The 27,405-nt window shown below is 36.0% G+C and overlaps 1 protein-coding gene across 2 annotated transcripts in view; it reads right to left on the reverse strand.

The window, feature by feature from the left end:
* LOC309701437 (uncharacterized protein) overlaps positions 1–27,405 on the reverse strand; it is a 266,740-nt gene that overhangs the window by 65,418 nt on the left and 173,917 nt on the right. The window lies entirely within an intron of this gene.

The raw sequence follows: 27,405 nt of genomic DNA on the forward strand, positions 1-27,405 counted from the left end.
CAGTATTGTTATTCGAATCTTTATTATTATTGTGTGGATGCTTTAAGCATCCACACTATTGAGTTCCTGTTTCTCTTTATTGTGTGGATGCTTTAAGCATCCACACTATTGAGTTCCTGTTTCTCTTTATTCTTTATTATTATTATTCTAGTTGCTTCCGTACACTTTTTGGCACTTAACTACTTCCACAATTTTCAGCCGATTTTCACCGTTCAAATTTTAAACTATTCTGCTATTTCTGCTAATTTACGCTACGATTTTTGCTATTTTTAACTATTATACTTTTTAAAATATTAAGCTTTTTTCCTTTAATTTGTCCCATTGAAATGAATGGGAAACTTCTGCAATTCTGCTAAATTTTGCCTGTTTTTGAAACTTAACTACTTCCTCATATTTTCACCTAGAACAACCATTCAAACTTTAAAATGTTCACAAATTATTGGGCTATTCAGGTATGATTCAGCTTTTTCAAATGTTTTACTGTTTTACTTTTATGCCTCTTAAAGTTTTGAGTTGCAAAATTGTGATTTTTCACAAAATACATGCGTTGTTATGGTTGCTATGCTCTTGGCTTCCAGTGTGCCACTGAAGGTTTTGCAATTTTCACTTCATGTCCGAACAACTTCTTGCTACTTGCTCAATTTTCACTCAACTTCCACAAATTATACATCAAAACGTAGGTATTTTTGCTGGCTTTCAGAAAATGTCACTATCATTGTTGTGGGATTTATAGAATTTTTGCAAATCTCCTCAGACCAACACAAGGTCTCAAAACTCTCCATATAAAGTCAATGGAGAGCTTGTTCAAAATCATCGCTGGATTTCTGTAATGAGAGGCATATTCGAATCGTCATATCTCCTTAACGAAGCAAAGTTAAGACATGAGGCTTGTCCCCGAATATCTTCAGACACCCCTGACGCTCACAATTCAAGAATTTCTTTCTCACCTATTACCGTTCTGAAATGAGTTGGACTTGTTTGAGGGTAGGAAATTCGTCCTTCGCTCAGATTTCTTCAGATTTAAAACTCTGGAAATGAACCACTTTTTTCTCTCGTCATAATTTCTTTTTGGATTTCCACAGAGACCTGAAAATTTCCATGATTGTTCACCAAAGCCTGCTGTCTCTTACGGTGAAAGAATGATATCGATACTCCAAATAGATTTCGAGTTAGAAAGCGTTGTTTGAGGGCAAGTCAAGGCAGTTTTTGCTTCGCTCTACTCAGTTATGGTGCATTAGAAGTCAAATATCTTTAATAATTCATATGTTAATGATAAATTGTAAACACTGGAAGATTCCCCCATCTCTTCTGAACAAAACGGTGTAAGAATGACCGCTCTAGCCCCTACGGTTTGGAAATTATGGTCATTTGTTTGAGGGGAGTCCTCACTATGAGAAATAGGCTGCAATAATCCTGTGCCTCTCTGTGCTGCGTGTGTAAAAAGAGGCACATGTTTTGGCGGGAAAAAGTACACAGGCTCTCTGATTGGTGGATTCAAATTCAGCAGCTCCCAGGCTGACCTAGAAACTTACTTCTCTCTCCCTGTGCATTTTTTTGCTGATTTTTTCATTTAACAAGTATATTTGAGGGACCCTCAGCATGTTCAGCATTTTTTCAGCTGTCCATTTTGCTTTTCCAATTTTTCTGTTTAACTTATTACTATTGTGCTAAATAATACTATTTCTGCTATTTTATAAGATTTGTGCCTAATATAGTATTTCTGCTAAATTACAATATTTCTGCTTTTTATACTATTTGTGCTAAAACATAGTATTTCTGCTTAATCATACTATTTCTGCTTTTTATGGGATTTGTGCCTAATATAGTATTTCTGCTTTTTATAGGATTTTTGCTCAAACATAGTATTTCTACTAAATGTAGTGTTTATGCTTAATCATCCTATTTCTGCTTTTTATAGGATTTGTGCTTAATATAGTATTTCTGCTAAATTATAGTATTTCTGCTTTTTATAGTATTTGTGCTAAAACATAGTATTTCTACTAAATGTAGTATTTATGCTTAATCATAGTATTTCTATATATTTCTGCCAGGTCCCCAGGCAGCCAATCCTCTGTGAGGACTGAGAAATTCAAATTTTCAAATCAGGGCCTGCACTGCTTCCCAGCCAATCATATATGTGTCCTGAGGCATTCAAATTTGCATATTGGGGCCTTCATGGCTTCTAAGCCAGCCAATCATATCTGAGGGCTGAGGAATTCAAATCCACAAATCAGGGCCTGCACAGCTTCCCAGCCAGCCAATCATGTATGTGGGCTCCAGGTATTCAAATTTGCATATTGGGGAATTCGTGGCTTCTAAGTCAACAAGTCATCCATGTCATATATCTCTAAAAATTCATATTTTAATGATAAATTGTCAACACTTGAAGATTCCCCCATCTCTTCTGAACAAAACGGTGTAAGAATGACCGCTCTAGCCCCTATGGTTAGGAAATTATGGTCATTTGTTTGAGGGGAATCCTCACTATGTGAAATAAACTGAAAGAAGCAGGTCTATGTCTCTGTCCTGCGTGTGTAAAAAGATGCACCTGTTTTGGCGGGAAAACGTAAACAGCCTCTCTGATTGGTGGATTCAAATTCAGCAGCTCCCAGGCTGACCTAGAAACTTACTTCTCTCTCCCTGTGTGTGTGTGTGTGTGTGTGTGTGTGTGTGTGTGTGTGTGTGTGTGTGTGTTTAGTGGGAGAGAGAGGACCCTGCCCTTATTTGACAGCATGTCATTGTAGGATTTAAATTGAACATAGTTAGACTGGTTGACTGGATTAGAGCCTGTGTTTTTGTGTCTCTCTGTGCATTTGTGTTTCAATAAGTTATTACTATTATGCTAAATCATGGTATTTCTGGTACTTTTCGGTACTTGTGCTAAATACAGTATTTCTGCTAAATCATACTATTTCTGCTTTTCATAGGATTTATGCCTAATATAGTATTTCTGCTAAATTATAGTATTTCTGCTTTTTATAGGATTTGTGCCTAACATAGTATTTCTGCTAAATTATAGTATTTCTGCTTTTTATAGGATTTGTGCCTAACATAGTATTTCTGCTAAATTATAGTATTTCTGCTTTTTATACTATTTGTTCTAAATTATAGTATTTCTGCTTTTTTATAGGATTTGTGCTTAATATAGTATTTCTGCTAAATTATAGTTTTTCTTCTTTTTATAATATTTGTGCTAAAACATAGTATTTGTACTAAATGTAGTATTTATGCTTAATAATAGTATTTCTATATATTTCTGCCAGGTCCCCAGGCAGCCAATCCTCTGTGAGGACTGAGACATTCAAATTTTCAAATCAGGGCCTGCACAGTTTCCCAGCCAATCAAATAAGTGTCCTGAGGCATTCAAATTTGCATATTGGGGCCTTCGTGGCTTCTAAGCCAGCCAATCATATCTGAGGGCTGAGGAATTCAAATCCACAAATCAGGGCCTGCACGGCTTCCCAGCCAGCCAATCACATATGTGGTCTCAGGCATTCAAATTTGCATATTGGGGAATTCGTGGCTTCTAAGTCAACAAGTCCTCCATGTCATATAGCTCTAAAAATTCATATTTTAATATTAAATTGTCAACACTTGAAGATTCCCCCATCTCTTCTGAACAAAACGGTGTAAGAATGACCGTTCTAGCCCCTACGGTTAGGAAATTACGGTCATTTGTTTGAGGGGAGTCGTCACTATGAGAAATAGACTGCAAAAATCCTGTGTCTCTCTGTGCTGCTGCGTGTGTAAACAGATGCACCTGTTTTGGTGGGGAAAAGTGCACAGCCTCTCTGATTGGTGGATTCAAATTCACCAGCTCCCAGGCTGACCTAGAAACTTACTTCTCTCTCCCTGTGTGTGTGTGTGTGTGTGTGTGTGTGTGTGTGTGTGACAGAGAGAGAGAGAGAGAGAGAGAGAGAGAGAGGCTTTTAATGGGATGATCTCATTCTAAGATTTAAATTCAATATATTTAGACTGGTTGAATGAATTGGATCTTGTGTGTGGGTTTCTCTGTGCATGTGTGTTTCCTCATGTGTACATATTTGTGATTGTGTGGCTGTAATAATTTTTTTTGCAGATTTTTGTCATTTAACAAGTATATTTGAGGGACCCTCAGCATGTTTTCAGCTGTCCATTTTGCTTTTCCAATTTTTCTGTTTAACTTATTACTATTGTGCTAAATCATACTATTTCTGCTATTTTATAAGTTTGTGCTTAATATACTATTTCTGCTTTTATAGGATTTGTGCTTAATATAGTATTTCTGCTAAATGTAGTATTTATGCTTAATCATACTATTTCTGCTTTTCATAGTATTTGTGCTTAATATAGTATTTCTGCTAAATTTAGTATTTCTGATTAATTATAGTTTTTCTACTAAATCATAGTACAGTATTTCTGCTTTTTATGGGATTTGTGCTAAAACAAAGTATTTCTACTAAATGTAGTATTTGTGCTTAATCATACCATTTCTGCTTTTTATAGGATTTGTGCTTAATATAGTATTTCTGCTAAATTATAGTATTTCTGCCAAATTATAATATTTGTGCTAAAACATAGTCTCAATTTAAAATTACAATATTCATAGTTCATCACAGTGTCTCTGGTAAATCACAATATTTCTGCTCTGTTGTACTATTTTTCTAAATCATAGTGTTTCTGTAATGTTTAAGTATTTTTGGCTAAATATATTCTTTCTGTTATCTTATACTATTTCTCCTAAATTCTTGTATTTTTGAGAAGTTATCATGTTTCTGGTAAGTTACAATATTTCTGCTAAATTCTGCTATGCTATTTCTGCCAAGTATTATGTTTCCTCTAAGATATTGCAGTTCTGCTAAGTTATTCCATTTTAGCAAACTTCTTTTGCTTCTGCAAAGTTTTTACAATTTCTGCAACTTTTCAGCTTTTTCAGCTACTTTTTGCATACAGCTTCAGCTTTAAGCATCCACACTGCATTTTCGCAGGAAATGCAAATTTTTCTAGTTATTAGTGTGAATGCTTGAAAAGCATTCACAGTATTGTTCTTCTAATCTTTATTATTATATTTTATTATTTTTCCGTACGTTTTTTGAAAGCCTACTCCTTCAAAACCGTTCAACTTAGAAAAACCATTCAAACACCGTTAGATTCCTATTCTTTTGGACAACACTGCTTCTATTTTTCATATTTTTAACATTTATATTTTTAATTTTATTCAACTTTATTCAACAAAAATTTATAATGTATTTCAATGGGGAGACCCTTCAAATCCTCATTCAACTTACTCATTTTTAAACTCTTACTACTTCCACATACATTGACATAGAGCCACCATTCAAACTTTAAAACGAAGACAAGACATTCAACTATTCAACTTGTATTTATCTTTTCAATATCTATTATACTTTTTCTTCAGTTCCTGTTTAAGTTTCATGATGTTTTTTCACCCGTTTCAGAGTTTATAATGGGTGTGTATGGGACGGAATGTTGGGGCTAGAGTGAGAGAGCTCAACTGCTAGAGTGAGAGGAGCAAAAAAATTTATCTTAAAATATTTTTTAAAACTGCTGCTGTGTCCACAGCGTTTGCTCTACAGCCACCATTTTACCCTCAAAACGTAGCCATGGCTGTCCTCTTTCATCCAATGTGTTTACTATTGTCCTAGGTGTTATGGTTCTTTCATAAATGTCACCAATGCACAGCCTCCTCCCTCCAACTCTTCCATAGACTCTAATGTTAAAATGGCTCAGAAGGTTCGTTTGAAAATCAGAAGAGCATGGTGTCTTTCCACTGTCACCACGTCCATATAATAAACTCCACAGGCATGAAAACTGAGAATTTGGTAGACTAGACATTGCTGTCGCTCACAGTGAAAGAATTTTGTCAATACGACTTTTACTTTTCATTTGGGAACGATTTGTTTCGGCCTGACTTTTCTGTTCATTTTAAGCAGCAAAAGTGAGGCGCATGTCTGTGTACGTGTGTATGGAGCCATTGGGTGCGGTCACTATAGCAACCAGGCTCACACCTGCCTGCTTAACGAGCTCTCTCTCTCACTCTGCCAAGATTCATCTTAAACACTTCTCTTTCAACTGCTGCTGTGTCCACAGTGTTAAAGCCATCATTTTACCCTCAAAACGTCGCCATCGTTGTTCTCTTTCCAACACCGTGTCTTTCAAAGCTCAGACTTTTAAATTTTTTAAACTGTGTGGATCCAAGCAGAGGGATCACATTTTAGTCATTCAGTGATTCAAAGAATATGAACTTTTAATATTCATTCAGATGTTTTCTGACTCTAAATGTTCTCTTCTAAATTCTTAGGGTTTTCTAATTTACAATTAAAACATTTTCAGCTTTTTTCCAACTTCTTCTTCTGTGTAACCTTCAGCTTTTAGCAGTTCAGCACTTTTGTTTTCAGGTTAAATTCGGGTTTTTTTTTTTTATCTCATTCAAAATTTTTAACTTAAATTCAGTAATTATTTCATTTCAATGCATACATTCAGATTCAAGCATTCACACTGCAGTTTCTTCAGAAAATGCACTTTCTAGTTATTATTATTATATATTCCGTACGTTTTTTGGCATCTCACTCCTTCAAAACCGCTCAACTTAGAAAAACCATTCAAACACCGTTAGATTCCTATTCTTTTGGACATGAATGCTTCTACTTTTCTCATTTTTAACATTTATATTTTTAATTTTATTCAACTTTATTTAACAAAAATTTATAATGTATTTCAATGGAGAGACCCTTCAAATTCTCATTCAACTTCCTCCTCTTTAAACTGTATCTACTTCCACATACATTGACATAGAGCCACCATTCAAACTTTAAAACGAAGACAAGACATTCAACTATTCAACTTGTATTTATCTTTTCAATATCTATTATACTTTTTCTTCAGTTCCAGTTTAAGTTTCATGATGTTTTTTCACCCGTTTCAGAGTTTATAATGGGTGTGTATGGGACGGAATGTTGGGGCTAGAGTGAGGCAGCTCAACTGCTAGAGTGAGAGGAGCAAAAAAATTAATCTTAAAATCTTTTTTAAAACTGCTGCTGTGTCTGCAGCGTTTGCTCTACAGGTATGATTTTACCCTCAAAACGTAGCCATCGCTGTCCTCTTTCATCCAATGTGTTTACTATTGTCCTAGGTGTTATGGTTCTTTCATAAATGTCACCAATGCACAGCCTCCTCCCTCCAACTCTTCCATAGACTCTAATGTTAAAATGGCTCAGAAGGTTCGTTTGAAAATCAGAAGAGCATGGTGTCTTTCCACTGTCACCACGTCCATATAATAAGCTCCACAGGCATGAAAACTGAGAATTAGGTAGACTAGACATTGCTGTCGCTCACGGTGAAAGAATTTCGTCAATACGACTTTTACTTTTCATTTGGGAACGATTTGTTTGGGCCTGACTTTTCTGTTCATTTTAAGCAGCAAAAGTGAGGCGCATGTCTGTGTACGTGTGTATGGAGCCATTGGGTGCGGTCACTATAGCAACCAGGCTCACACCTGCCTGCTTAACGAGCTCTGCCTGCCACTGTACCAAGATTCATCTTAAGCACTTCTCTTTCAACTGCTGCTGTGTCCACAGTGTTAAAGCCATCATTTTACCCTCAAAATGTCGCCATTATTGTTCTCTTTCCAACACAGTGTCTTTCAAAGCTCAGACATTTAAACTTTTTAAACTGTGTGGATCAAAGTGGAGGGATCACATTTGAGTCATTCAGTGATTCAAAGAATATGACCTTTTAATATTCATTCAGATGTTTTCTGACTCTAAATGTTCTTTTCTCATTTCTTAGGGTTTTCTAATTTACATTTAAAACATTTTCAGTTTTTTTCCAACTCCTTCTTCTGTGTAACCTTCAGCTTTTAGCAGTTCAGCACCTTTGTTTTCAGGTTAAATTCGGGGTTTTTTTGTTTGTTTTTTTAAAATTTCATTTAATATTTTTAACTCAAAATTCAGCAATTAATTCATTTCAGTGCATACATTCAGATTCAAGCATTCACACTGCAGTTTCTTCAGAAAATGCACTTTCTAGTTCCATTTTATTGTGTGGATGCTTAAGCATCCACACTATTGAGTTCCTGTTTCTCTTTATTCTTTATTGTGTGGATGCTTTAAGCATCCACACTATTGAGTTCCTGTTTCTCTTTATTCTTTATTGTGTGGATGCTTAAGCATCCACACTATTGAGTTCCTGTTTCTCTTTATTCTTTATTATTATTATTATTATTCTTAGGACTTCCGTACACTTTTCGCCGTTTAACTACTTCCACAATTTTTGTGCTATTTTCACCGTTCAAACTTTAAACTATTCAGCTATTTTTGCTCTTTCCTGCTATATCTTTTGGTATTTTTAACTATTAAACTTTTTAAAATATTCCACTTTTTTCCTTTAATTTGTCCCATTGAAATGAATGGGAAACTTCAGCAATTCTGCTAAAATTTGCTTGTTTTTGAAACTTAACTACTTCCTCATATTTTCACCTAGAACAACCATTCAAATTTTAAAATGTTCACAAATTATTGGGCTATTCAGGTATGATTCAGCTTTTTCAAATCTTCTACTGTTTTACTTTTATGCCTCTTAAAGTTTTGAGTTGCAAAATTGTGATTTTTCACAAAATACATGCGTTGTTATGGTTGCTATGCTCTTGGCTTCCAGTGTGTCACTGAAGGTTTTGCAGTCTTCTCTTCATGTCCGAACAACTGTTTGCTACTTGCTCAATTTTCACTCAACTTCCACAAATTATACATCAAAACGTAGGTATTTTTGCTGGCTTTCAGGAAATGTCACTATCATTGTTGTGGGATTTATAGAATTTTCGCAAATCTCCTCAGACCAACACAATGTCAGAAAACTCTCCATATAAAGTGAATGGAGAGCTTGTTCAAAATCACCGCTGGATTTCTGTAATGAGAGGCATATTCGAATCGTCATATCTCCTTAACGAAGCAAAGTTAAGACATGAGGCTTGTCCCCGAATATCTTCAGACACCCCTGACGCTCACAATTCAAGAATTTCTTTCTCACCTATTACCGTTCTGAAATGAGTTGGACTTGTTTGAGGGTAGGAAATTCGTCCTTCGCTCAGATTTCTTCAGATTTCAAACTGTGGAAATGAACCACTTTTTTCTCTCGTCATAACTTTTTGTTGGATTTCCACAGAGACCTGAAAATTTCCATGATTGTTCACCAAAGCCTGCTGTCTCTTACGGTGAAAGAATGATATCGATACTCCAAATAGATTTCAAGTCACAAAGCGTTGTTTGAGGGCAAGTCAAGGCAGTTTTTGCTTCGCTCTACTCAGTTATGGTGCATTAGAAGTCAAATATCTTTAATAATTCATATTTTAATGATAAATTGTAAACACTGGAAGATTCCCCCATCTCTTCTGAACAAAACGGTGTAAGAATGACCGCTCTAGCCCCTACGGTTTGGAAATTATGGTCATTTGTTTGAGGGGAGTCCTCACTATGAGAAATAGGCTGCAATAATCATGTGCCTCTCTGTGCTGCGTGTGTAAAAAGAGGCACATGTTTTGGCGGGAAAAAGTACACAGGCTCTCTGATTGGTGGATTCAAATTCAGCAGCTCCCAGGCTGACCTAGAAACTTACTTCTCTCTCCCTGTGCATTTTTTTGCTGATTTTTTCATTTAACAAGTATATTTGAGGGACCCTCAGCATGTTCAGCATTTTTTCAGCTGTCCATTTTGCTTTTCCAATTTTTCTGTTTAACTTATTACTATTGTGCTAAATCATACTGTTTCTGCTATTTTATAAGATTTGTGCTTAATATAGTATTTCTGCTTTTAATAGGATTTGTGCTTAATATAGTATTTCTGCTTTTTATAGAATTTGTGCTTAATATAGTATTTCTGCTTTTTATAGAATTTGTGCTTAATATAGTATTTCTGCTTTTTATAGGATTTGTGCTTAATATAGTATTTCTGCTTTTTATAGTATTTGTGCTAAAACATAGTATTTCTACTAAATGTAGTATTTATGCTTAATCATAGTATTTCTATATATTTCTGCCTGGTCCCCAGGCAGCCAATCCTCTGTGAGGACTTAGACATTCAAATTTTCAAATCAGGTCCTGCACGGTTTCCCAGCCAATCATATATGTGTCCTGAGGCATTCAAATTTGCATATTGGGGACTTCATGGCTTCTAAGCCAGCCAATCATATCTGAGGGCTGAGGAATTCAAATCCACAAATCAGGGCCTGCACAGCTTCCCAGCCAGCCAATCATGTATGTGGGCTCCAGGTATTCAAATTTGCATATTGGGGAATTCGTGGCTTCTAAGTCAACAAGTCATCCGTGTCATATATCTCTAAAAATTCATATTTTAATGATAAATTGTCAACACTTGAAGATTCCCCCATCTCTTCTGAACAAAACGGTGTAAGAATGACCGTTCTAGCTCCTACGGTTAGGAAATTATGGTCATTTGTTTGAGGGGAGTCGTCATTATGAGAAATAGACTGCAATGATCCTGTGTCTCTCTGTGCTGCGTGTGTAAAAAGGATGTACCTGTTTTGGAGGGAAAGAGTGCACAGGCTCTCTGATTGGTGGATTCAAATTCAGCAGCTCCCAGGCTGACCTAGAAACTCACTTTTCTCTCCCTGTGTGTGTGTGTGTGTGTGTGTGTGTGTGTGTGTGTGTGACAGAGAGAGAGAGAGAGAGAGAGAAAGGCTTTTAATGGGATGATCTCATTCTAAGATTCAAATTCAATATATTTAGACTGGTTGACTGAATTGGATCTTGTGTGTGTGTCTCTCTGTGCATGTGTGTTTTCTTATGTGTACATATTTGTGATTGTGTGGCTGTTATAGATTTTTTTGCTGATTTTTTTCATTTAACAAGTATAGTTGAGGGACCTTCAGCATGTTCAGCATTTTTTCAGCTGTCCATTTTTGCTTTTCCAATTTTTCTGTTTAAGTTATTACTATTGTGCTAAATCATACTATTTCTGCTATTTTATAAGATTTGTGCCAAATACCGTATTTCTGCCAAATATAGTATTTCTGATTAATTATAGTTTTTTCTACCAAATCATAGTACAGTATTTCTGCTTTTTATAGGGTTTGTGCTTAATATAGTATTTCTGCTTTTTATAGTATTTGTGCTAAATTATAGTATTTCTGCCAAATTATAATATTTGTGCTAAAACATAGTCTTAATTTAAAATTACAATATTCATAGTTCATCACAGTGTCTCTGGTAAATCACAATATTTCTGCTCTGTTGTACTATTTTTCTAAATCATAGTGTTTCTGTAATGTTTAAGTATTTTTGGCTAAATATATTCTTTCTGTTATCTTATACTATTTCTCCTAAATTCTTGTATTTTTGAGAAGTTATCATGTTTCTGGTAAGTTACAATATTTCTGCTAAATTCTGCTATGCTATTGTATTTCTGCCAAGTATTATGTTTCCTCTAAGATATTGCAGTTCTGCTAAGTTATTCCATTTTAGCAAACTTCTTTTGCTTCTGCAAAGTTTTTACAATTTCTGCAACTTTTCAGCTTTTTCAGCTAGTTTTTGCATACAGCTTCAGCTTTAAGCATCCACACTGCATTTTCGCAGGAAATGCAAATTTTTCTAGTTGTGTGGATGCTTTAAGCATCCACACTATTGAGTTCCTCTTGGGACTTCCGTACACTTTTTGGCACTTAACTACTTCCACAATTTTCAGCTGATTTTCACCGTTCAAATTTTAAAATATTCTGCTATTTCTGCTAATTCCTGCTATGTCTTTTGGTATTTTTCACTATTATACTTTTTAAAATATTAAGCTTAATTTGTCCCATTGAAATGAATGGGAAACTTCTGCAATTCTGCTAAAATTTGCTTGTTTCTGAAACTTAACTACTTCCTCATATTTTCACGTAGAACCACCATTCAAACTTTAAAATGTTCTCAAATTATTGGGCTATTCAGGTATAAATCAGCTTTTTCAAATCTTTTACCGTTTTATTTTTATGCCTCTTAAAGTTTTGAGTTGCAAAATTGTGATTTTTCACAAAATACATGCGTTGTTATGGTTGCTATGCACTTGGCTTCCAGTCTGCCACTGAAGGTTTTGCAGTCTTCTCTTCATGTCCGAACAACTTCTTGCTACTTGCTCAATCTTCACTCAACTTCCACAAATTATACATCAAAACGTAGGTATTTTTGCTGGGTTTCCAAAAATGTCACTATCATTGTTGTGGGATTTATAGAATTTTGGCAAATCTCCTCAGACCAACACAAAGTCGCAAAACTCTCCATAGAAGTCAATGGAGAGCTTGTTCAAAATCACCGCTTGATTTCTGTAATGAGAGGCATATTCGAATCGTCATATCTCCTTAACGAAGCAAAGTTAAGACATAAGGCTTGTCCCAGTATATCTTCAGACACTCCTGACGCTCACAATTCAAGAATTATTTTCTAACCTATTACCGTTCTGAAATGAGTTAGACTTGTTTGAAGGTAGGAAATTCGTCCTTCGCTCAGATTTCTTCAGATTTCAAACTCTGGAAATGAACCACTTTTTTCTCTCGTCATATCTTTTTAATGGATTTCCACAGAGACCTGAAAATTTCCATGACTGTTCACCAAAGCGTGCTGTCTCTTACGGTGAAAGAATGATATTGATACTCCAAATAGATTTAGAGTTAGAAAGCGTTGTTTGAGGGCAAGTCAAGGCAGTTTTTGCTTTGCTCTACTCAGTTATGGTGCATTAGAAGTCAATTATCTTTAATAATTCATATTTTAATGATAAATTGTCAACACTTTAAGATTCCCCCATCTCTTCTGAACAAAACGGTGTAAGAATGACCGTTCTAGCCCCTACGGTTAGGAAATTATGGTCATTTGTTTGAGGGGAGTCGTCATTATGAGAAATAGACTGCAAAAATCCTGTGTCTCTCTGTGCTGCGTGCACCTGTTTTGGCGGGAAAAAGTGCACAGGCTCTCTGATTGGTGGATTCAAATTCAGCAGCTCCAAGGCTGCTTGACTGAGCTAGAAACTTACTTCTCTCTGTGTGTGTGTGTGTGTGTGTGTGTGTGTGTGTGTGTGTGTGTGTGTGTGTGTGTGTGCGCGTGTGTGTGTGACAGAGAGAGAGAGAGAGACAGAGAAAGCCTTTTAATGGGATGATCTCATTGTAAGATTCAAATTCAATATATTTAGGCTGAGGAATTCAAATCCACAAATCAGGGCCTACACAGCTTCCCAGGCAGCCAATCATATATGTGGGCTCAGGCATTCAAATTTGCATATTGGGGAATTCGTGGCTTCTAAGTCAACAAGTCATCCATGTCATATATCTCTAAAAATTCATATTTTAATGATAAATTGTCAACACTTGAAGATTCCCCAATCACTTCTGAACAAAACGGTGTAAGAATGATCTTTCTAGCCTCTACGGTTAGGAAATTATGGTCATTTGTTTGAGGGAAGTTGTCACTATGAGAAATAGACTGCAATAATCCAGTGTCTCTCTGTGCTATGTGTGTAAACAGAAGCACCTGTTTTGGTGGGAAAAAGTACACAGCCACTCTGATTGGTGGATTCAAATTCAGCAGCTCCCAGGCTGCTTGACTGAGCTAGAAACTTACTTCTCTCACTCTGTGTGTGTGTGTGTGTGTGTGTGTGTGTGTGTGTGTGTGTGTGTGTGTGTGACAGAGAGAGAGAGAGAGAGAGAGAGACCAACTTTAGGGCAGCATCTCATTGTTGGAAAAACATATAATATATTTAGACTGGTTGACTGGCATAGACCCTCTGTGTGTCTCTCTCTCTGTGCATTTGTGTATACATATTTGATTTTATGTGTAATTGTTGGCTGTTCCTTCTTGTTTTTTAATTTATTTTAATTTCTTTTTTTTCCACATGTGAACAACAATTAGTTTTGAGGGAACTTAACCATATTCTGGTTTTTTTTTCATCTTGTCATTTAACTTTTCCAATATTTCTACTTCAGTTATTGCTATTCTGCTCAATCATAGTATTTGTTCTAAATCATTGTTATTATGCTATATTGTAGTATTTCTGCTAAATCATTGTATTTCTACTATATTATATTTTTCTTTCTAAATATAGCATTTCTGCTATATAATTGTATTTCTGTCAAATTATAATATTTGTGCTAAAACATAGTCTTAATTTAAAATTACAATATTCATAGGTCATCACAGTGTCTCTGGTAAATCACAATATTTCTGCTCTGTTGTACTATTTTTCTAAATCATAGTGTTTCTGTAATGTTTAAGTATTTTTGGCTAAATATATTCTTTCTGTTATCTTATACTATTTCTCCTAAATTCTTGTATTTTTGAGAAGTTATCATGTTTCTGGTAAGTTACAATATTTCTGCTAAGTTCTGCTATGCTATTGTATTTCTGCCAAGTATTATGTTTCCTCTAAGATATTGCAGTTCTGCTAAATTATTACATTTTAGCAATGTTCCTTTGCTTCTGCAAAGTTTTTACAATTTCTGCAACTTTTCAGCTTTTTCAGCTACTTTTTGCATACAGCTTCAGCTTTAAGCATCCACACTGCATTTTCGCAGGAAATGCAAATTTTTCTAGTTGTGTGGATGCTTTAAGCATCCACACTATTGAGTTCCTGTTTCTCTTTATTGTGTGGATGCTTTAAGCATCCACACTATTGAGTTCCTCTTGGGACTTCCGTACACTTTTTGGCACTTAACTACTTCTGCAATTTTCAGCCGATTTTCACCGTTCAAATTTTAAACTATTCTGCTATTTCTGCTAATGTGTGCTATGTCTTTTGGTATTTTTCACTATTATACTTTTTAAAATATTAAGCTTAATTTGTCCCATTGAAATGAATGGGAAACTTCTGCAATTCTGCTAAAATTTGCTTGTTTCTGAAACTTAACTACTTCCTCATATTTTCACGTAGAACAAGCATTCAAACTTTAAAATGTTCACAAATTATTGGGCTATTCATGTGTGATTCAGCTTTTTCAAATCTTTTACCGTTTTACTTTTATGCCTCTTAAAGTTTTGAGTTGCACAATTGTGATTTTTCACAAAATACATGCGTTGTTATGGTTGCTATGCTCTTGGCTTCCAGTGTGCCACTGAAGCTTTTGCAGTCTTCTCTTCATGTCCGAACAACTGTTTGCTACTTGCTCAATTTTCACTCAACTTCCACAAATTATACATCAAAACGTAGGTATTTTTGCTGGCTTTCAGGAAATGTCACTATCATTGTTGTGGGATTTATAGAATTTTGGCAAATCTCCTCAGACCAACACAAACTCTCAAAACTCTGCATAGAAAGTCAATGGAGAGCTTGTTCAAAATCATCGCTGGATTTCTGTAATGAGAGGCATATTTGAATCGTCATATCTCCTTAACGAAGCGACTTTAAGACATGAGGCTTGTCCCGGTATATCTTCAGACACTCCTGACGCTCACAATTCAAGAATTTCTTTCTCACCTATTACCGTTCTGAAATGAGTTGGACTTGTTTGAGGGTAGGAAATTCGTCCGTCGCACAGATTTCTTCAGATTTCAAACTCTGGAAATGAACCACTTTTTTCTCTCGTCATAACTTTTTGTTGGATTTCCACAGAGACCTGAAAATTTCCATGACTGTTCACCAAAGCCTGCTGTCTCTTACGGTGAAAGAATGATATCAATGCTCCAAATAGATTTCGAGTTACAAAGCGTTGTTTGAGGGCAAGTCAAGGCAGTTTTTGCTTCACTCTACTCAGTTATGGTGCATTACAAGTCAAATATCTTTAATAATTCATATTTTAATGATAAATTGTTAACACTGGAAGATTCCCCCATCTCTTCTGAACAAAACGGTGTAAGAATGACCGCTCTAGCCCCTACGGTTAGGAAATTATGGTCATTTGTTTGAGGGGAGTCGTCACTATGAGAAATAGACTGCAATAATCCTGTGCCTCTCTGTGCTGCCTGTGTAAACAGATGCACCTGTTTTGGCGGGAAAACGTAAACAGCCACTCTGATTGGTGGATTCAAATTCAGCAGCTCCCAGGCTGACCTAGAAACTTACTTCTCTCTCCCTGTGTGTGTGTGTGTGTGTGTGTGTGTGTGTGTGTGTGTGTGTGTGTGTGTGTGCGTGTGAGAGAGAGAGAGAGAGAGAAAGGCTTTTAATGGGATGATCTCATTCTAAGATTCAAATTCAATATATTTAGACTGGTTGACTGAATTGGATCTTGTGTGTGTGTCTCTCTGTGCATGTGTGTTTCCTTCTGTGTACATATTTCTGATTGTGTGGCTGTTATATATTTTTTTTTGCTGATTTTTTTCATTTAACAAGTATATTTGAGGGACTCTCAGCATGTTCAGCATTTTTTCAGCTGTCCATTTTGCTTTTCCAATTTTTCTGTTTAACTTATTACTATTGTGCTAAATCAAACTATTTCTGCTATTTTATAAGATTTGTGCTTAATATACTATTTCTGCTTTTAATAGGATTTGTGCTTAATATAGTATTTCTGCTTTTTATAGGATTTGTGCTTAATATACTATTTCTGCTTTTTATAGGATTTGTGCTTAATATAGTATTTCTGCTAAATGTAGTATTTATGCTTAATCATACTATTTCTATATATTTCTGCCAGGCAGCCAATCCTCTGTGCGAACATATCACATATCAGGGCCTGCACGGCTTCCCAGCCAGCCAATCATGTCTGAGGTCTTCCGTTTCCTCTCTCGTCATATCTCAGCGACGGTTGTACAAAGCGCAATGAAAATCGCAGTCAAAGTACACCAAAGTCCGCTGATTCACCCAGCACAAGAAATATGCCTCTAGTCCACCTAGTTTTTGAGTTACACAACGTTTTGTAACTCCAAAAAAACTGCGTTTTTCGCCTCTCACCGCGATCTAATTCTGACTCCTCATCACCCTGTTTTTCAAGACGGCTCCTCTCTTTCCCAGTGGCGCAGTTGGTAATGACACGGGTCTGCAAGCCAAAGATCGTGGGTTCGATTCCACCTTGGTCAACATGTTTTTTTCCCTACAAATTAATACACTGTCACAGACCAGTAATTCATATTCATCATTTATTACAATTCTGCAAACTGTTATGATTTTACCAGCTTTTCTAATATGGACCTCACATTCTTAACACTCCATGGCACAAATACTCTTCCCTTTAGGCTCTGTGTATGTGTGTGTGTATCAATATTTCTCCCATTTTAAAGTATTACTCCTCTATAATTGTATTTCTGTTAAATCAAAGTACTTTTACTACATCTTAGTACTTCTGCTCAATCATAGTATTTCTGCTAAATCATAGTATTTCTGCTACTTTTTGGTACTTGTGCTAAATACAGTATTTCTGCTAAATCATACTATTTCTACTATATTATATTTTTCTTTCTAAATATAGCATTTCTGCTATATAATTGTATTTATGCTATGTTATAATATTTGTGCTAAACCAGAGTATTTGTGCTGAAACATAGTATTTCTGCCAAATGATAGTATTTCTGTCAAATTATAGTATTTGTGCTAAAACATAGTATTAATTTAAAATTACAATATTCATAGTTCATCACAGTGTCTCTGGTAAATCACAATATTTCTGCTAAGTTCTGCTATGCTATTGTATTTCTGCCAAGTATTATGTTTCCTCTAAGATATTGCAGTTCTGCTAAGTTATTACATTTTAGCAAACTTCTTTTGCTTCTGCAAAGTTTTTACAATTTCTGCAACTTTTCAGCTTTTTCAGCTAGTTTTTGCAGACAGCTTCAGCTTAAAGCATCCACACTGCATTTTCGCAGGAAATGCAAATTTTTCTAGTTGGGTGGATGCCGTAGGCATCCACACTATTGAGATCCTGTTTCTCTTTATTCTTTATCCTTTATTATTCTAGTTGCTCCGTTTCTTTGCCGCTTAACTACTCCCTCAGTTTTCAGCCGATTTTTACCATTCAAACTCTAAACTGTTCTGCTATTTCTGCTTTCGACTGCTATATCTTTTGGTACTTATTACTATTATACTTTTTAAAATATTACACTTTTTTCCTTTAATTTGTCCCATTGAAATGAATGGGAAACTTCTACAATTCTGCTAAAACTTGCTTGTCTTTGAAACTTAACTACTTCCTCATACTTTCACCTAGAAACTCCATTCAAACTTTAAAACGTTCTCAGATGATTGGGCTATTCCTGTGTGATTCAGCTTTTTCATATCTGTTACCGTTTTCATGTAATGACTCTTTAAGTTTTCAGTTACAACTTTGTGATTTTTCAGAAAATACATGTGTTGCTATGGTTGCTATGCAATTAACTCCCACTGCACACTCGTCCGTTCTGAATTTTCTCTTCATGTCTGAACAACTCCTTGCTACTCGCTCAATTTCCACTCAACTTCCACAAATTATACATCAAAACGTAGGTATTTTTGCTGGCTTTAAGACAGTGTCACTATAATTATTGTGAGAGTTACGTTTTTTTCACAATTTGCCTCGAAGTGACACATGGTCTAAAAACTCCCCATTCAAAGTCTATGGGGAGGTTGTGAAACTCAGAGCTGAAATACTGAAACTGAAGGCATTTTCAAATCGTCATATCTCCTTAACGAAGCAAAGTTAAGACATGAGGCTTGTCCCTGTATATCTTCAGACACTCCTGACACTCACAATTCAAGAATTATTTTCTCACCTATTACCGTTCTGAGATGAGTTAGACTTGTTTGAGGGGTGGAAATCTGTCCTCCTCTCATTTTTCAAATTCCGAAAATGAAGCCGTTTCTTCTCTCGTCATATCTCCGCGACGGAGATACAAAGAGCTATGTAAATCGCAGTCAAAGTACACCAAAGTCCGCTGATTCACCCAGTGCAAGAATTATGCTTCTATCCCACCTAGTTTTTGAGTTACACGACGTTTTGTAACTCCAAAAAACGGCGTTTTTCGCGTCTCACCGCGATCTAATTCTGACTCCTCATCACCCTTTTTTTCAAAGCGCCCGCCCCCTTAGAGGTGGCGCGATTGGTAATGACACCGCTCTTCAGACCAGAGGTCGTGGGTTCGATTCCACCTTGGCCCACATGTTTTTTTTTTAACTACAAATTTATACACTATCACAGACCGGTAATTCATATTGATAATTTATTACAATTCTGCAAAGTTTAATGATTTTAGCAGCTTTTCTAATATGGACCTCAGATTCTGGTTAACAGTCTATGGCAGAAATACATACAAGTACACAGCCTGATGAAGCAGACAGAAGCAGTACCTCTGATTGGTTCCGCAGTTTCACCTCTTATCAGCACAAATCTCACCCTCTTCTGCTGTTTTCACCTCTTTTCTGCTAATTTGAGCTTCTGTTCCACAGTGCACTCAGCCTCTTCTGCTGTTTTCATTAGAATTTTAAGCTTTTCCACCTTTTTTCAGTTACGTGAGAACCAGTTTGGCTCAATGAGTAGCTGAAAAATATCAGCCTCTTCTGCTGTTTTAGCAGGATTTCAGAGTTCAGCTTTTTCACTTGTTTTAAGCACAAATTTCAGTTTCTTTACCTCATTTCACAACAAAGTTCTTCCTCTTCACCTCTTTTCTGCTAATTTGAGCTGCTGCTCCACAGTGCACATTTTCCCTCTCATCATATCTTTGCTTGTGACCAGAACTCATTTGGCTCAGAGGGTAGGGCATCTGTCGTGAGACCCGGTGGCAGAGGTTCGAATCCTACCTGTGACAGCTGCTACACATGTTCACTGCTTGCATGCGCTCTGCTTTCTTGACACTCTCCAGTGTGTCATTACACATACAGCCATCTTCAGCAAGCACTTCTGCTTCTACACTTCTTTTCAACTCGGCTTTTTGCTTCTTTACCTCTTTTCAGCAGAAATTATTCCTCTTCACCTCTTTTCTGCTAATTAGAGCTCCTGCTCCACAGTGCACTTAGCCTCTTCTGCTGTTTTCATTAGAATTTTAAGCTTTTCCACCTTTTTTCAGTTACGTGAGAACCAGTTTGGCTCAGTGAGTAGCTGAAAAATATCAGCCTCTACTACTGTTTTAGCAGGATTTCAGAGTTCAGCTTTTTCACTTGTTTTAAGCACAAATTTCAGTTTCTTTACCTCATTTCACAACAAAGTTCTTCCTCTTCACCTCTTTTCTGCTAATTTGAGCTTCTGCTCCACAGTGCACATTTTCTCTCTCATCATATATTTGCTTGAGACCAGAACTCATTTGGCTCAGAGGGTAGGGCAGCTGCCGTGAGACCCGGGGGCAGAGTTTCGAATCCTACCTGTGACAGTTGCTACACATGTTCCCTGCTTGCATGCGCTCTGCTTTCTTGACACTCTCCAGTGTGTCATTACACATACAGCCATCTTCAGCAAGCACTTCTACACCTCTTTTCAACTCATCTTTTTGCTTCTTTACCTCTTTTCAGCAGAACTTCTTCTGATTCACCTCTTTTCTGCTAAATGTTTAGCCTTTTCACCTCTTATTAGCACAATACTAAGCAGCTTCTGCTAATTTCACCAGAATTGTCAGTCTCTCCACCTCTTCTTTGTAAGAATCAGTTTGGTCCAGTAAGGTGAGACGCCGCCTATAGATCAGAAAGGCCAGGTTCGAATCTCGCTCAGGGCAATGTTTTTTGTTTTTTCAACTTTTTCTGCTTTTTTCAGCAGAAATCTTCAGCGTAAGGCATCCACACAGCATTTTCGCAGGAAATGCAATTTTTTCTAGTTCTTTATTATTATTATTCTTAGGACTTCCGTACACTTTTCGCCGTTTAACTACTTCCACAATTTTTGTGCTATTTTCACCGTTCAAACTTTAAACTATTCAGCTATTTTTGCTAATTCCTGCTATATCTTTTGGTATTTTTAACTATTATACTTTTTAAAATATTCCACTTTTTTCCTTTAATTTGTCCCATTGAAATGAATGGGAAACTTCAGCAATTCTGCTAAAATTTGCTTGTTTTTGAAACTTAACTACTTCCTCATATTTTCACCTAGAACAACCATTCAAACTTTAAAATGTTCACAAATTATTGGGCTATTCAGGTATGATTCAGCTTTTTCAAATCTTTTACTGTTTTACTTTTATGCCTCTTAAAGTTTTGAGTTGCAAAATTGTGATTTTTCACAAAATACATGTGTTGTTATGGTTGCTATGCTCTTGGCTTCCAGTGTGCCACTGAAGGTTTTGCAATTTTCACTTCATGTCCGAACAACTTCCTGCTACTTGCTCAATTTTCACTCAACTTCCACAAATTATACATCAAAACGTAGGTATTTTTGCTGGCTTTCAGAAAATGTCACCATCATTGTTGTGGGATTTATAGAATTTTTGCAAATCTCCTCAGACTAACACAAGGTCAGAAAACTCTCCATATAAAGTGAATGGAGAGCTTGTTCAAAATCACCGCTGGATTTCTGTAATGAGAGGCATATTCGAATCGTCATATCTCCTTAACGAAGCAAAGTTAAGACATGAGGCTTGTCCCCGAATATCTTCAGACACCCCTGACGCTCACAATTCAAGAATTTCTTTCTCACCTATTACCGTTCTGAAATGAGTTGGACTTGTTTGAGGGTAGGAAATTCGTCCTTCGCTCAGATTTCTTCAGATTTCAAACTGTGGAAATGAACCACTTTTTTCTCTCGTCATAACTTTTTGTTGGATTTCCACAGAGACCTGAAAATTTCCATGATTGTTCACCAAAGCCTGCTGTCTCTTACGGTGAAAGAATGATATCGATACTCCAAACAGATTTCAAGTTACAAAGCGTTGTTTGAGGGCAAGTCAAGGCAGTTTTTGCTTCGCTCTGCTCAGTTATGGTGCATTACAAGTCAAATATCTTTAATAATTCATATTTTAATGATAAATTGTAAACACTGGAAGATTCCCCCATCTCATCTGAACAAAACGGTGTAAGAATGACCGCTCTAGCCCCTACGGTTTGGAAATTATGGTCATTTGTTTGAGGGGAGTCCTCACTATGAGAAATAGGCTGCAATAATCCTGTGCCTCTCTGTGCTGCGTGTGTAAAAAGAGGCACATGTTTTGGCGGGAAAAAGTACACAGGCTCTCTGATTGGTGGATTCAAATTCAGCAGCTCCCAGGCTGACCTAGAAACTTACTTCTCTCTCCCTGTGCATTTTTTTGCTGATTTTTTCATTTAACAAGTATATTTGAGGGACCCTCAGCATGTTCAGCATTTTTTCAGCTGTCCATTTTGCTTTTCCAATTTTTCTGTTTAACTTATTACTATTGTGCTAAATAATACTATTTCTGCTATTTTATAAGATTTGTGCCTAATATAGTATTTCTGCTAAATTACAATATTTCTGCTTTTTATACTATTTGTGCTAAAACATAGTATTTCTACTAAATGTAGTATTTATGCTTAATCATACTATTTCTGCTTTTTATGGGATTTGTGCCTAATATAGTATTTCTGCTAAATTATAGTATTTCTGCTTTTTATACTATTTGTGCTAAAACATAGTATTTCTACTAAATGTAGTATTTATGCTTAATCATAGTATTTCTATATATTTCTGCCAGGTCCCCAGGCAGCCAATCCTCTGTGAGGACTGAGAAATTCAAATTTTCAAATCAGGGCCTGCACGGCTTCCCAGCCAATCATATATGTGTCCTGAGGCATTCAAATTTGCATATTGGGGCCTTCATGGCTTCTAAGCCAGCCAATCATATCTGAGGGCTGAGGAATTCAAATCCACAAATCAGGGCCTGCACAGCTTCCCAGCCAGCCAATCATGTATGTGGGCTCCAGGTATTCAAATTTGCATATTGGGGAATTCGTGGCTTCTAAGTCAACAAGTCATCCATGTCATATATCTCTAAAAATTCATATTTTAATGATAAATTGTCAACACTTGAAGATTCCCCCATCTCTTCTGAACAAAACGGTGTAAGAATGACCGCTCTAGCCCCTATGGTTAGGAAATTATGGTCATTTGTTTGAGGGGAATCCTCACTATGTGAAATAAACTGAAAGAAGCAGGTCTATGTCTCTGTGCTGCGTGTGTAAAAAGATGCACCTGTTTTGGCGGGAAAACGTAAACAGCCACTCTGATTGGTGGATTCAAATTCAGCAGCTCCCAGGCTGACCTAGAAACTTAGTCCTCTCTCCCTGTGTGTGTGTGTGTGTGTGTGTGTGTGTGTGTGTGTGTGTGTGTGTGTGTGTGTGTTTAGTGGGGGAGAGAGGACCCTGCCCTTATTTGACAGCATGTCATTGTAGGATTTAAATTGAACATAGTTAGACTGGTTGACTGGATTAGAGCCTGTGTTTGTGTGTCCCTCTGTGCATTTGTGTTTCAATAAGTTATTACTATTCTGCTAAATCATAGTATTTCTGGTACTTTTCGGTACTTGTGCTAAATACAGTATTTCTGCTAAATCATACTATTACTGCTTTTCATAGGATTTATGCCTAATATAGTATTTCTGCTAAATTATAGTATTTCTGCTTTTTATAGGATTTGTGCCTAACATAGTATTTCTGCTAAATTATAGTATTTCTGCTTTTTATACTATTTGTTCTAAATTATAGTATTTCTGCTTTTTATAGGATTTGTGCTTAATATAGTATTTCTGCTAAATTATAGTATTTCTGCTTTTTATAGGATTTATGCCTAATATAGTATTTCTGCTAAATTATAGTATTTCTGCTTTTTATAGGATTTGTGCCTAACATAGTATTTCTGCTAAATTATAGTATTTCTGCTTTTTATAGGATTTGTGCCTAACATAGTATTTCTGCTAAATTATAGTATTTCTGCTTTTTATACTATTTGTTCTAAATTATAGTATTTCTGCTTTTTATAGGATTTGTGCTTAATATAGTATTTCTGCTAAATTATAGTTTTTCTTCTTTTTATAATATTTGTGCTAAAACATAGTATTTCTACTAAATGTAGTATTTATGCTTAATAATAGTATTTCTATATATTTCTGCCAGGTCCCCAGGCAGCCAATCCTCTGTGAGGACTGAGACATTCAAATTTTCAAATCAGGGCCTGCACAGTTTCCCAGCCAATCAAATAAGTGTCCTGAGGCATTCAAATTTGCATATTGGGGCCTTCGTGGCTTCTAAGCCAGCCAATCATATCTGAGGGCTGAGGAATTCAAATCCACAAATCAGGGCCTGCACGGCTTCCCAGCCAGCCAATCACATATGTGGTCTCAGGCATTCAAATTTGCATATTGGGGAATTCGTGGCTTCTAAGTCAACAAGTCATCCATGTCATATACCTCTAAAAATTCATATTTTAATATTAAATTGTCAACACTTGAAGAATCCCCCATCTCTTCTGAACAAAACGGTGTAAGAATGACCGTTCTAGCCCCTACGGTTAGGAAATTACGGTCATTTGTTTGAGGGGAGTCGTCACTATGAGAAATAGACTGCAAAAATCCTGTGTCTCTCTGTGCTGCTGCGTGTGTAAACAGATGCACCTGTTTTGGTGGGGAAAAGTGCACAGCCTCTCTGATTGGTGGATTCAAATTCACCAGCTCCCAGGCTGACCTAGAAACTTACTTCTCTCTCCCTGTGTGTGTGTGTGTGTGTGTGTGTGTGTGTGTGTGTGTGTGACAGAGAGAGAGAGAGAGAGAGAGAGAGAGAGAGAGAGAGAAAGGCTTTTAATGGGATGATCTCATTCTAAGATTTAAATTCAATATATTTAGACTGGTTGACTGAATTGGATCTTGTGTGTGGGTCTCTCTGTGCATGTGTGTTTCCTCATGTGTACATATTTGTGATTGTGTGGCTGTAATAAATTTTTTTGCAGATTTTTGTCATTTAACAAGTATATTTGAGGGACCCTCAGCATGTTCAGCATTTTTTCAGCTGTCCATTTTGCTTTTCCAATTTTTCTGTTTAACTTATTACTATTGTGCTAAATCATACTATTTCTGCTTTTATAGGATTTGTGCTTAATATAGTATTTCTGCTAAATGTAGTATTTATGCTTAATCATACTATTTCTGCTTTTCATAGTATTTGTGCTTAATATAGTATTTCTGCTAAATTTAGTATTTCTGATTAATTATAGTTTTTCTACTAAATCATAGTACAGTATTTCTGCTTTTTATAGGATTTGTGCTTAATATAGTATTTCTGCTAAATTTAGTATTTCTGATTAATTATAGTTTTTCTACTAAATCATAGTACAGTATTTCTGCTTTTTATAGGATTTGTGCTTAATATAGTATTTCTGCTAAATTTAGTATTTCTGATTAATTATAGTTTTTCTACTAAATCATAGTACAGTATTTCTGCTTTTTATAGGATTTGTGCTAAAACAAAGTATTTCTACTAAATGTAGTATTTATGCTTAATCATACCATTTCTGCTTTTTATAGGATTTGTGCTTAATATAGTATTTCTGCTAAATTATAGTATTCCTGCCAAATTATAATATTTGTGCTAAAACATAGTCTTAATTTAAAATTACAATATTCATAGTTCATCACAGTGTCTCTGGTAAATCACAATATTTCTGCTCTGTTGTACTATTTTTCTAAATCATAGTGTTTCTGTAATGTTTAAGTATTTTTGGCTAAATATATTCTTTCTGTTATCTTATACTATTTCTCCTAAATTCTTGTATTTTTGAGAAGTTATCATGTTTCTGGTAAGTTACAATATTTCTGCTAAATTCTGCTATGCTATTGTATTTCTGCCAAGTATTATGTTTCCTCTAAGATATTGCAGTTCTGCTAAGTTATTCCATTTTAGCAAACTTCTTTTGCTTCTGCAAAGTTTTTACAATTTCTGCAACTTTTCAGCTTTTTCAGCTAGTTTTTGCATACAGCTTCAGCTTTAAGCATCCACACTGCATTTTCGCAGGAAATGCAAATTTTTCTAGTTGTGTGGATGCTTTAAGCATCCACACTATTGAGTTCCTCTTGGGACTTCCGTACACTTTTTGGCACTTAACTACTTCCACAATTTTCAGCCGATTTTCACCGTTCAAATTTTAAAATATTCTGCTATTTCTGCTAATTCCTGCTATGTCTTTTGGTATTTTTCACTATTATACTTTTTAAAATATTAAGCTTAATTTGTCCCATTGAAATGAATGGGAAACTTCTGCAATTCTGCTAAAATTTGCTTGTTTCTGAAACTTAACTACTTCCTCATATTTTCACGTAGAACAACCATTCAAACTTTAAAATGTTCTCAAATTATTGGGCTATTCAGGTATGATTCAGCTTTTTCAAATCTTTTACCGGTTTACTTTTATGCCTCTTAAAGTTTTCAGTTGCAAAATTGTGATTTTTCACAAAATACATGCGTTGTTATGGTTGCTATGCACTTGGCTTCCAGTGTGCCACTGAAGGTTTTGCAGTCTTCTCTTCATGTCCGAACAACTTCTTGCTACTTGCTCAATTTTCACTCAACTTCCACAAATTATACATCAAAACGTAGGTATTTTTGCTGGGTTTCCGAAAATGTCACTATCATTGTTGTGGGATTTATAGAATTTTGGCAAATCTCCTCAGACCAACACAAAGTCGCAAAACTCTCCATAGAAAGTCAATGGAGAGCTTGTTCAAAATCACCGCTTGATTTCTGTAATGAGAGGCATATTCGAATCGTCATATCTCCTTAACGAAGCAAAGTTAAGACATAAGGCTTGTCCCAGTATATCTTCAGACACCCCTGACGCTCACAATTCAAGAATTATTTTCTCACCTATTACCGTTCTGAAATGAGTTAGACTTGTTTGAGGGTAGGAAATTCGTCCTTCGCTCAGATTTCTTCAGATTTCAAACTGTGGAAATGAAGCACTTTTTTCTCTCGTCATATCTTTTTAATGGATTTCCACAGAGACCTGAAAATTTCCATGATTGTTCACCAAAGCCTGCTGTCTCTTACGGTGTAAGAATGATATCGATACTCCAAATAGATTTCAAGTCACAAAGCGTTGTTTGAGGGCAAGTCAAGGCAGTTTTTGCTTCGCTCTACTCAGTTATGGTGCATTAGAAGTCAAATATCTTTAATAATTCATATTTTAATGATAAATTGTAAACACTGGAAGATTCCCCCATCTCTTCTGAACAAAACGGTGTAAGAATGACCGCTCTAGCCCCTATGGTTAGGAAATTATGGTCATTTGTTTGAGGGGAGTCGTCACTATGAGAAATAGGCTGCAATAATCCTGTGCCTCTCTGTGCTGCGTGTGTAAAAAGATGCACCTGTTTTGGCGGGAAAACGTAAACAGCCTCTCTGATTGGTGGATTCAAATTCAGCAGCTCCCAGGCTGACCTAGAAACTTACTTCTCTCTCCCTGTGAGAGAGAGAGCCTTTTTATGGCATGATCTCATTCTAATATTCAAATTCAATATATTTAGACTGGTTGACTGAATTGGATCTTGTGTGTGTGTCTCTCTGTGCATGTGTGTTTCCTTATGTGTACATATTTGTGATTGTGTGG

This window comes from Aulonocara stuartgranti (assembly GCF_965226115.1).
Source record: "Aulonocara stuartgranti genome assembly, chromosome: 23".
Taxonomy (NCBI): Eukaryota; Metazoa; Chordata; class Actinopteri; order Cichliformes; family Cichlidae; genus Aulonocara; species Aulonocara stuartgranti.